At 38.6% G+C, this 11,051-nt stretch overlaps 1 pseudogene; it reads right to left on the bottom strand.

The window, feature by feature from the left end:
* Positions 1-539: 539 nt before the first annotated feature.
* On the bottom strand, positions 540-639 carry LOC119990250 (annotated as a pseudogene).
* Positions 640-11,051: the final 10,412 nt, after the last annotated feature.

Here is an 11,051-nt window from a genome sequence, read left to right as displayed (position 1 = left end):
CCCACGAAATGTCTACCAACCTCCCAATATGCCTCCCGTATACCATATGCCTCCCCCATACAATTATGTGCATCCCATGTATTATCAAATGCCACAAGTGCCGCAATATGCTCCCTATGGGCAAAACATTCATACATCTCCTCATATGGAGTACATTCATGCCCAAGCCCAAGAGCATCGCACTTTGAGGCAATTTACGCATCCCGCAAGGCAAACCCAACCTTTTTGCATCATCATGCCACCGAACCAACAAAATGTGAGCCTTAAACCGTCCATGTTCCAAATGATTCCCAAATTCCATGGAATGGAATCGGAACCACCATACTCCCCTGTGCGTGATTTTGAATCAGTGTGTACTACTTTTGGTGATGTCACATGCACACAAGAAATTTTGAGACTCAAACTTTTTCCATTCTCTTTGAAGGATCATGCAAAACAATGGTTTGAGAACTTACGCCCCCAATCCATTGCGACTTGGGCGGCAATGCAAGAATAATTTCTCAACAAATATTTTCCTTCCCATTGTACCATTTCTTATCAAACACAAATCATGAATTTTCATTGCAAAGAAAATGAAACCTTCTTCCAAGCTTGGGAGAGGTTTAAGGATTTATTGTTTATGTGCCCTCACCATGGATTTCAAAAATTTTAAATTGTGAATTTCTTTCATAAATCTTTGACTCCATCTTTGAAGAAATTGGTTTCCACTATGACTCAAGGTGACTTTTTGAATAGGGATGCCAATGAAGCATTCACTTTCTTTGATAGGTTGGCGGAGGAATCCCGATCTTGAGAAGCTCCTCTACTAACCCGACATGATATTGTGCCAAGCTCTAGTGGCCAGTTTGTTTTGAATGAAAATGATGATATGCATGCTAAACTTGCTTTGTTGTCCAAGAAATTGGAGTCCTTAGAGTCACAAAAGTCTCCTATAAATGTGGTTGGTGTTGATGAACATGTTGCTTGTACTTTGTGTGAAAGTAGAGATCATAGGACGGATGAGTGTAATGCTTTACCATCTTGTAAAGAAGTCCTATTTGGGCAAGGTTGCAATCGGAATAATTCTCCAAACTTTAGGAAGCCCTACCCTACCAATAACCAAGGCAACAATTCTTACAATGAGAATTACCCTTGGAGAAATCATCCAAATTTTGGGTGGAGGAATGATGGGAATGATCAATCTCAATCACGCCCCAATCCACCCCACCAACAATTGCCTCCTCCAATTGTTGCACAACCAGCCCAACAATCACATATTCCACCCCCTAAGAGGTCCCTTGAGGACACTCTTAACATTTTCATGCAAGCTCAAATAGGGGAGAATCAAAAGGCCAATAAATTTCAAGAACAAACCAATAGGGCCATTAAGGATATTAGGAGTCAAATGACCAAGGTCACACAAGCTCTCACCACCTATGAAAGAGGAAAATTTCCGGCTCAACCTTACCCTAATCCTTCGAAGCAAACCAATTTGATAAATTCATCTAGTGGGAGTGGGGAGGTTAGTGGACATGAACAAGTCCAATCTATCCTTACTTTAAGAAATGGAAGATTTGTGGATAGACCTATACCCTTTGAGAATAGTGATGAAAATGATGTGGTGCAAGACTTTGGTAATGGTGCGAAAGAGAAAGGGAAAGAGAAGAGTGAAAATGAGAAAATTTTGCTTGGTGAAAAGAGAGTTACGAAACAAAGAGCACAAGTAGAAGAAAGCAAGAGACAACCAAGAGAGGATAAGGTAGAGCCTAGCAAGGAGAGTGAGTACATCCCCAAGCTACCTTTTCCCCAAAGGCTAAGAAAGAGCACCAATGAGGCATTGCATAAGGAGATGTTTGAGCTATTTAGACAACTTAAGATCAATATACCTCTCCTAGATGCCATTAAACAAACACCCTCTTATGCCAAGTTTCTTAAGGATTTGTGTACGGTGAAGAGAAAATTAAATGTTAAGGAGAAAACTTTTATAGCGGAGCAAGCAAGCTCCATTATTCAAACCAACACCCTCCCTAAGTACAAAGACCCTGGTTGCCTTACTATCTCTTGTGTCATAGGGAACCATAGGGTAGAGCAAGCATTATTAGACTTGGGAGCAAGTGTGAATCTCCTTCCGTACACAATCTATCAAAAATTGGGGTTAGGTGAATTGAAACCCACTAGGATTACCTTGCAATTAGCCGATAGATCCGTTAGGATTCCTAGGGGTATTGTTGAAGATGTGTTAGTACAAGTGGATAATTTTTACTATCCTATGGATTTCATTGTGATAGATACTCAACCCCCGACTAGCTTTAGCACTTCCATTCCGATCATTTTAGGTCGCCCATTCCTAGCAACTTCCAATGCCTTAATCAATTGTAGGAGTGGGGTGCTACAACTTTCTTTTGGGAATATGACCATGGAGATGAATATCTTTAGTGTGACTAAACTTATTAGTGAGTGTGAAGATATAAGGGATGTAGATTTTATTCATGCTCATGTTGAGGATAGTTTGGAGTCAACCCTTGAAAAGGATCCGGTTGAAGGTGTGTTAGCATTAGGTGCGAAAGTTATTCAACCTTTGTGTGAGAACGATGACATTGAGGAATTAGAGCCTCCTACACTTAGAGTTGAATCATCCCAATTGCATCCACCAAGACCGGATAGAAAACCTTTATAAGTGGAGTGAAAAAGCCTTCTAAATGTCGCTTTGTGCAAAACGTTATTGGAAAAGTTAGGAAAGAGTGACGGCCCAAATCTCGGGTACAATTTTTTCCCAGAGATTTGAGGACCAAGGAGAATGGACCTTTAGATGTTCGCCATGTTCCTCAACATGGAAGTAGTGATTTTGAGGACACTAGTGGAGGGAAAGTGTTTAAGGTGAGTGGCCAATGCTTGATACTATTCGTGGAGAACTTTGATGCTTTGGTTGTTCTCCGGGATCTAAAGGATCCCACCCCTACCTAGTTTGTGGGAGACTCCACCCTTGTACTATAGTATGGTTGTGATTAGTTTTGGTTTGATTTCAATTTTTGTGTCTTGTATGCTCACAATACATTTCACAATTTTCGCTCCTTGTGCACTCATTGAAGTTGGGGGGTGAGAATTGTGAAATGGTTGTGTGTTATGTTGTGATTTTCTTACCCCTTAATTTGGTGTTTTTTTGTATGTTCACAATGCAATTCACAATTTGTTCTTGCCTTGTTTTTTATTCTTGACATTAGGGACAATGTCTCATTTAAGATGGGGGGTGAGGGAATTGTGAATTCATTGTGAAACTTGCTTTATTTTGGTGTGCTTTTGTGAATATCAAAAATTTGAAAAAATTGAAAAAAAAAATTGTTGTGTCATGCTTTGATTGTGTGGTTGGTATTAACTTTTCAGGATATACTTTATTTCTCATGATTCCGACCACTTTTGAAGAGTATTGTATGACTTCCTACCTTCCATCCTTTTGTGTTGTGATTTGTTGTTCATACATGCTAGTTTGGCCCTAGGAAGGGACGGGTAGATGCTTTTGAGATTCACTACCAATTTGAACGTTAATTTCGTATTCTTGTTCAAATGTGCAAGTGTAGAGTAGGTTTCTTAATTCCTTTTGTGAAACCGATGCATGTAATTGAGTGGGATGATTATGATCAATTTCTCTCGGGATGATTGAGGCTTATTTTGATATAAAATTGTGTGGTTGAGCAGGCATATTGGCATTGAAGTATTTGTATGACTACGTTTTTGGATCCTTTTGTCTAAAAAATTACCTTTTTACCCTTCTCATTATTTTGTGCCATTCTTCATTGATATACATTGGGTTTTGGGTGATGCTCTTCATTGATATTCATTTGACATCTTATGTTCGTGTTCTTTAACAGCTTTGTAAACATTACATTTGATTACCGAGAAGTGTGATTTTTTGCATTTGCCACTTGCTTGTGAACTTAGGATTGAATGATTCATTAGGTTGAGAGATTTGAGCCTAGCCTATTCATTTGTGAGTGATTAGAAGCCTAAATTTCCTTAAGCCTTTTTATTTCACTTACAAACCTTGTGTGAACCACTTCCTTAAATACTTCCCACCTTTGGTTGCAAGGTTGAGTAGGAGCTTGAAAAAATAAGTTGGTAGTGACATTACCCTTTCTTATGTTGAAAAAATTGAGGGTTGTTGTATAAATGTTGTTCATTTTCGAGAAGAAAAGAGAAAGAGAAAAAAGAAAAGAGAAAAAAAGAAAAAAAATGCATAGAAAAGAGAAGAAGAAAAAAAACATCAAAAAAGATGTATGCAATAAAGTTAATCCTTTGTGTGTAAAGAAGGAGAAGTCTTTGAAATCGTGGTATAATGGAAGGGGTGACAAAAATGAGAACTTAGCTCACATGTTGAACTTAACCTTGTAACTTGTTACCTAGATCCAAATTCTTCCTACCTTGTCCCATGGTCACATTAAATCCTATTTAACCTTTTGATGAATTTGATCCAAGGTAAGCAAGTGAGTTGGTGAATGCATTAATTGCTCTTGTAGGTAATTTCTTTCTCAAAGCTATGCCCATCCAAATTATCTTTCATAAACACATACATTTAATATAATTGTGTAAGTCATTCACCTGGCACAATGCTTTCATGTTTTTATGTACATTTGGGATTGGGGATTTATGAACACCAAAAGGGTCCATAACAAGGTTTTACTTGTGTGAATGTGTTGAGTTGCCTTGGTTGATTGTACATATATTTTTCATAGTATAAAATATTCTTGGTCATTTTTAAAAGGATTGAGATCGATTTTCCAAAGATTTTGCATGTTTTTGACTAAACGGGGGAATTTGGGGATTAGCTTTATTTCTTGCGTGTGAGAACTTAAGAATCATTTATGATGCTTTCAAAGTAATGGTGGATCCCCTGGCAAGTGTTTGTGGGTATCGCTCTGATAAGCCCTCACGAGACTACAACTCATCCACTAGGGTGACCTAGGGGTTTAAGGGCTTGTTGCATATGCTAAATGCAACCGTGATTCCTACGTCAGTGAGTGAGGTTTTTATTTTTAGGTAGTGTTTTCATTGCTAGGAACTAGCAACGTCTAAGTTGGGGGGTGTGACCAGACCTCTATTTCGAGGTCCTAATACCATCTAATTAGGGGGTTTTAGTATCTAAAGTAATGTATTTGTGTTTAAATAAGTTAGTTTTACTCTTATGATTGCCTTTTATTGGTTTTGTAGAAAATATGACTAAACTGGCAAAGTTGGAAACTTTCGGGATTGAAGAAAAGTGTATAGAGATGAAGAATTGTCCGGACACCTTCATTGGATGTTTGGATAGTTGAATCCAAGGGCAAAAAGGTCAAAGAATCGTGAAGCTACAGTTAAAAATGAAAATATGCACAAACTGTCCAAACACCCTATAATCTGTCTGGACAGTTGGAACCAAAAGGTTTAATCATCCGAACAGTTGCTAGATTTCAGCATTCCGAGAACAGTTAATTGAGCTGGTTTTTTGGGTATTTCTCAAATGTAACCAATGGGAGAAAACTTTGTAAGGGTAAATAGGTATTTGTACTTGTAAAAGGAGGGGAAAACCCTAAGATTTGGGTTTTCTTTCTCATTCATTCATTCTCCACATCTAGCCATCATAGTTTTTCTCTCTCTAGGGTTTTGCTTAGTTCTTGTGATCTTGATTGTAAACATTGGTTTTCTTCTATAAAATTGATGTTTATTCTCATTATAATGAGTGGCTAAGTTCCCTTTCTAGTTTCTAGTCCCGAATGGTGGGTACAAGGTTTCGATTAGTCAAGGTATGTTCAAAGGGTCGTAGCTTCGATCCCTCTCTTTTAATTTCGTGATAGTTTTGTGATTGGGTATATGAGAATGACATATTTGATTGTATTCTTGGATTGTCTAGTCTTGGGATTGCATCTAATATGTTCGATTGAGAATTGTTAAACCCATTGCATGATTTCCTTAATTAATTGAGTTTTCCATTGCATAGCTATTAATTATGTGTATTGATGATAGGGTTTTGGGTTAATTTAGGAATGTGTATGGGAGAGTTATGGTTAATTGATCTTTGAGTGTGAAACTAGGATGTTAGTCAAGCCGAGCTCCAAGGGGGAACATTAATCCATAATATTAGGTGTTTATCCCTTTGCGTTCATCGTAGATTAAGAGACCCGATGGCCTACATGTATGAATTGAAGTCTTATAACCCAATTCTCTTTGCATATGCATGATTGATAGTATCACACAATGCATTGTGTATGGTTGTGTGTGTTTGCAATGATACCTTAAGTATGAGAACCGAGTAGCCACCGGGACGGATTAGAGACTAGGTTTTTAATTAATTGTTTTAAATCCAATTCGTGCTTACTTTGATTACAAAATCGCTCATGCTACCGAGTCATTTGGCCATTTTTATTACTTGTCTTTATTTTGATATTCATGGCGTGTAGTAGTGTTAGTTAGTCATTTACATATCATTCACCTTCAAATTTACATTGCTTCCTCGTGGATCGATACCGGACTCACCGGTTTATTACTTGCCGATACCCTATACTTGGGGAAAGTACACACACACACTTTGGTGTTGGTCAATAGAACACAAGCCAAGGAACTCAAAACCACAACACAAGGCAACCCCAAAGAAAGTAAATAGGTAAATAGAAGATTCAAGAGGCTTGTGACAATCAACATCAACACGAATGGACCAACTTGATATTTGGCATTATAACCTGAAAAATTTGTTTCAAGAATGGTTTTCGGATTTTTTTCGTTCTTTTAGATATTCTGAGAAGATTGAATCATGGGATTAAGATGTCTCTCTACTATTACACATAGTTGTTTCCACCAATATTTTGATCTTTTTGTTTGAGCTGTACGAGATGAAAGTTTCATTTATAGTTCGTGGAAGGGAGTCTATTGTCCCACATTGGTAAGATGTGGGACTAATGCCTTATTTATAAGGACAAGCCCACTCCCTAATCACTAATAATGGTTTTTCCTAGGCTTGAGTGAGTTGGGTCTAGCCCACTTGCTTGGACCTAAGGAAAAACAAAGTTGTGTGGGCTCAATGTATTCACGGGAACCGAACAACCCAAAGCGGACAATATTGTTAGTGTGTATGGGAGTGTAGATTTACAACATGGTATCGGAGTAATTCGGTCCAATTGAATATGACCTCTACTCCACTTGTTGGGTCTGACATAACCCAGCCCATAAGTGTGGGGGAGTGTTGTCCCACATCGATAAGATGTAGGACTAATGTCTTATTTATAAGAACAAGCCCACTCCCTAATCACTAACAAGACCTTTTCCTAGGCTTGAGTGAGTTGGGCCTAGCCTACCTGCTTGGGCCTAAGGAACAACAAAGCCGTGTGGGCATGATGTATCCACAGGAACCGGACAATCCAAAGTGGATAATATTATTAGTTTGTATATGTGGGGGAGTGTTGTCCCACATCAGTAAGATGTGGGACTAATGTCTTATTTATAAGGACAAGCCCACTCCTTAATCACTAACAAGGCCTTTCCCTATGCTTCAGTGTGTTAGGCCTAGCCCACTTGCTTGGGCCTAAGGAGAAACAAAGCCGTGCGGGCCTGATGTATACACGGGAACAGGACAACCCAAAGCGGACAATATTGTTAGTTTGTATGGGGGTGTGGATTTACAACATAGTATCGGAGCAATTCGATCCAATTGGACATGACCTTTACTCTACTTGTTGGGTCTGGCATAACCCAGCCCATAAGCGTGGGGGAGTGTTGTCATAAGATGTGGGACTAATGGCTTACTTATAAGGACAAGCTCACTCTCTAATCACTAACAAGGTCTTTTCCTAGGCTTGAGCGAGTTGGGCGTAGTCCACTTGCTTGGGCGTAAGGAGAAACAAAGCCGTGCGGGTCCGTCGTATCCACGGGAATCGAAAAATCGAAAGCGAACAATATTGTTAGTGTGTATGGGGGTGTGGATTTGCAACACCCCTTGGGTTGCCTATCTCAATAAAGTCTATAGGTATAAGGGCCTTGGGACTCATTCATTCACCGCAAGGCAACAGAAGAGGGGTTTTCTTGTTTCACTACGAAGAAAGACACAGAGCACGCAAGATACAGACAGGAGACTAACATGAAATAAAAAAGAAGTAAATTCTCATTGTTTAGAAAGATAAAGCAAAACTATTTGACAGAAAGTCGGATACATTTGATAGTATTGTTGATGTAAATTATCGACAATCGAATTGTTGAGAGTGAGTTGGTAAATGTAAGACAAAACAAAGATATTTTACGTGATTCGACTTTGAGCCTAGGTTCACGGTGCAAAACTATATGATATTTTATTTATCACTTGTGATTACAGAGTGAGTGAGAAAGTCAGAATTTTTCCCCCACCGAAGTCCCCTTTCCTGAGCCTAATGAACTCCTTTTATGCTTCTCTTGAGCAGTTACCAGCAATTGTGGCAGTTGGAGAAGTTCATGGCAGTTTGGGGGAGTTTACGGTAGTTTGAGGTAGTTTGCAGACTGTTACCATTTAACGAGGAACTGCCTTATCTTCGGCTTCGTCCCTTAGTTATTGGTTCGGCCTTACCTGCATCGCTTTGTATTGCCTTTAAAAGACCAAGTCCTTTTTGGACTGTATGCTCTGGCCTGATTGTTGTTGGGCTTTGGGGCCCTAGCCTCTGTTGGGCTTTTATGTTGTTGTTGGGCTTCGGGGCCATGTAATTTGCTGAGGTTGACTTTGACCCCTACACTTTGTCCCCTATTTCTAAGTTTGATTTAAACTTAGAAATATTTTGCTTGGGGTTGTGTCTTCTTTAGAATTCTTCGTCTCATCATCTCTGTTTGCAATTTTTGCATCTTTGACTGTTGAAGTTCTTCTGCAATTGCAATTTTAGAACATTGAGAGTAACAATGAAAACATCTCTGTCAAGATAAATACTTCATACATGGAAATAAATATGCAGTGGCCTAACTCTTAACGAGCCCAGGTGCGAATAACATCGTTTATGATATTCATTGCATTCCCAACATGGGCTGCAAGATCTAATAAGGATTCTTGTAATCGATAAACATTTTGATTTCAAGAATGGCCCCAAGCATTATCACGAACCCTGCCCAACGCATCTCTGGCTGCTCTAAGCACATCTGTATAAGATTGGTTTCGTTCATACTCATTTTGCAGATTTCTTTCGGCCTCTTCCAGGAGTCCTTTCAAGCCTTCGATGGAATTTTGAGGGTTTTCCTCATACAACTCTTCAAACACTACAAATATTTCAACGACTGAATCGTCTGGTTCGTCATTGATTCGAGATGTGGAACCTTGCTCTTTTGTCCCTGGCTTTGAAGACGATGGATCTTCGTTTCTTGCCCTCTTTGAAGGAATGGGATTCTCTTTCTCATCCAATGCTCTTTTTGCAGGCGTTGAATCAGAAGAACTCATTTTGTTAAGTGTTGAGAGATTTTTGGAGGGAAGAAGGAATGTCTTCTCCTTCCTTATTGTCGTGTATTTAAGGACGAAAGACTCACGTTCAAAGAAGTAGTTATTCTTGGAGAACGTGGGGAAGCTAAACAGTTGCACCGTTTTTAGAAATTATGGCGTCTCTTCGTATTTTGGAATTGAATTTCGAAACAAACAATCCAAATATCCCGCCTTTTATATTTGTGATAAATTGTCTCTTTTCGATTAAAGAGAACAAAATGGGACTTCATGGGAACCTTTTTTCGAAATAAAACTTAAGGAAGGAAAATAAACAAGAATTTTAATCTAGAGTGTAGAGAACAATATCTATTCCATCTACAACAGATTTAAGTTGTACTGTGATCTCTTCGTGCAATTTATCTGGATCATGGCTACTTGCTTGTCTGCCCCATGACATATATCGGATGCCTTGGATGGCATACTTTGAGACCATGAGTTGTCTTCTATAGTCTTGAACTTTATCGGTTGTTTTCTCGAGTCTTCTTTTGGTTTCCATCAAAGCTTCTTGTAGGGATTCAATGGTTTTCTGATGATCGTCTTCATATATTTCTTCTCTTATAGGAGAGAGGTTGAATCTGGGATCATTTCCGTCTTCAATCTCTTTGGAAGTAGAACCTTCATCAGCTCTAGATTTCTTCGTGGGTGGATAGTTGGGAATATCCATCCTTATAGATTTTTTGTGGAAAATGTTGTTTTCTTTCAATTCCTTCTTTTGCATATTTATACAAGTGGAATATGAAAGAAGTTATTGGAAGTTGTGATAAGTAGTGGGAAGATGGACAGTTATGGATTCAATCTATGTCTCTTTTCGAGGAGTTGGAATGCCTTTTGGCTTGCTCGAGGGTTAATTTATCAGAATTAAAGCTAACTTATTGGAGGAACTTTGGGAAGCATCGTCTTCTTCTAATAGAGCTTCGTCTTCCTCTAATAGAGCTTCGTCTTCCTCTAATAGAGCTTCGTCTTCCTCTAATAGAGTTTCATTTTCTAACGAGGAGATTTTTGCTTCATTCAAAGGTTTTATTTTGACAGAAATTGAATGTACTTGGAATCTAGTGAGGAAATTCTCGGTTTGTCTAAGAGTTTTATTTTTGACAGAGATTAAATAAACATGCAATAATACTTATAAATAGTTAAAATTGCTCAAGCTTTTAAGGTCTTGGCCATAAGGCATGATACATTCTAACTAGATTATTTTTCATAAAAAGATTAATATTTTGTAAAGCTTGTCGCAGCTTTTGAGGATCTTCCTCCATGGCAGCGTATTCTGACATATCCCGAAGCCGATAAAGTGAACTTCCTGCCAACTTGTAGGCTCTGGTGAGTTCCATTATCCTTCTTTCTGCTTCATGGAGGTCTTTATCTAAGCGTATCACCAGATCTTGTAGATCGAAGACATGTTGATAAGGATCATGCCCATCGGGATAGAACTTCAATTGTTTAAGTTCTTCTGTAACTTCAGATGGTCCTTCATTTGACTTGGCTGGTCGTTTGGACATTATTTTCTGATATTCAGGCCTAATAGGAAGTTTGGAAGAACTCATGATTGTAGAAGGTTTTTGTTTGGAAGTGGCGTTTCTTTGGGTTTTCTTTAGTATATTTATAGGGAAAAGAGTGCAACTATAGA

Source organism: Tripterygium wilfordii, chromosome 21, assembly GCF_013401445.1.
Source record: "Tripterygium wilfordii isolate XIE 37 chromosome 21, ASM1340144v1, whole genome shotgun sequence".
Classification (NCBI taxonomy): Eukaryota; Viridiplantae; Streptophyta; class Magnoliopsida; order Celastrales; family Celastraceae; genus Tripterygium; species Tripterygium wilfordii.
The sequence above is the reverse complement of the archived record's forward strand: the minus strand, read 5'-3'. Positions and strand labels throughout refer to the sequence as shown.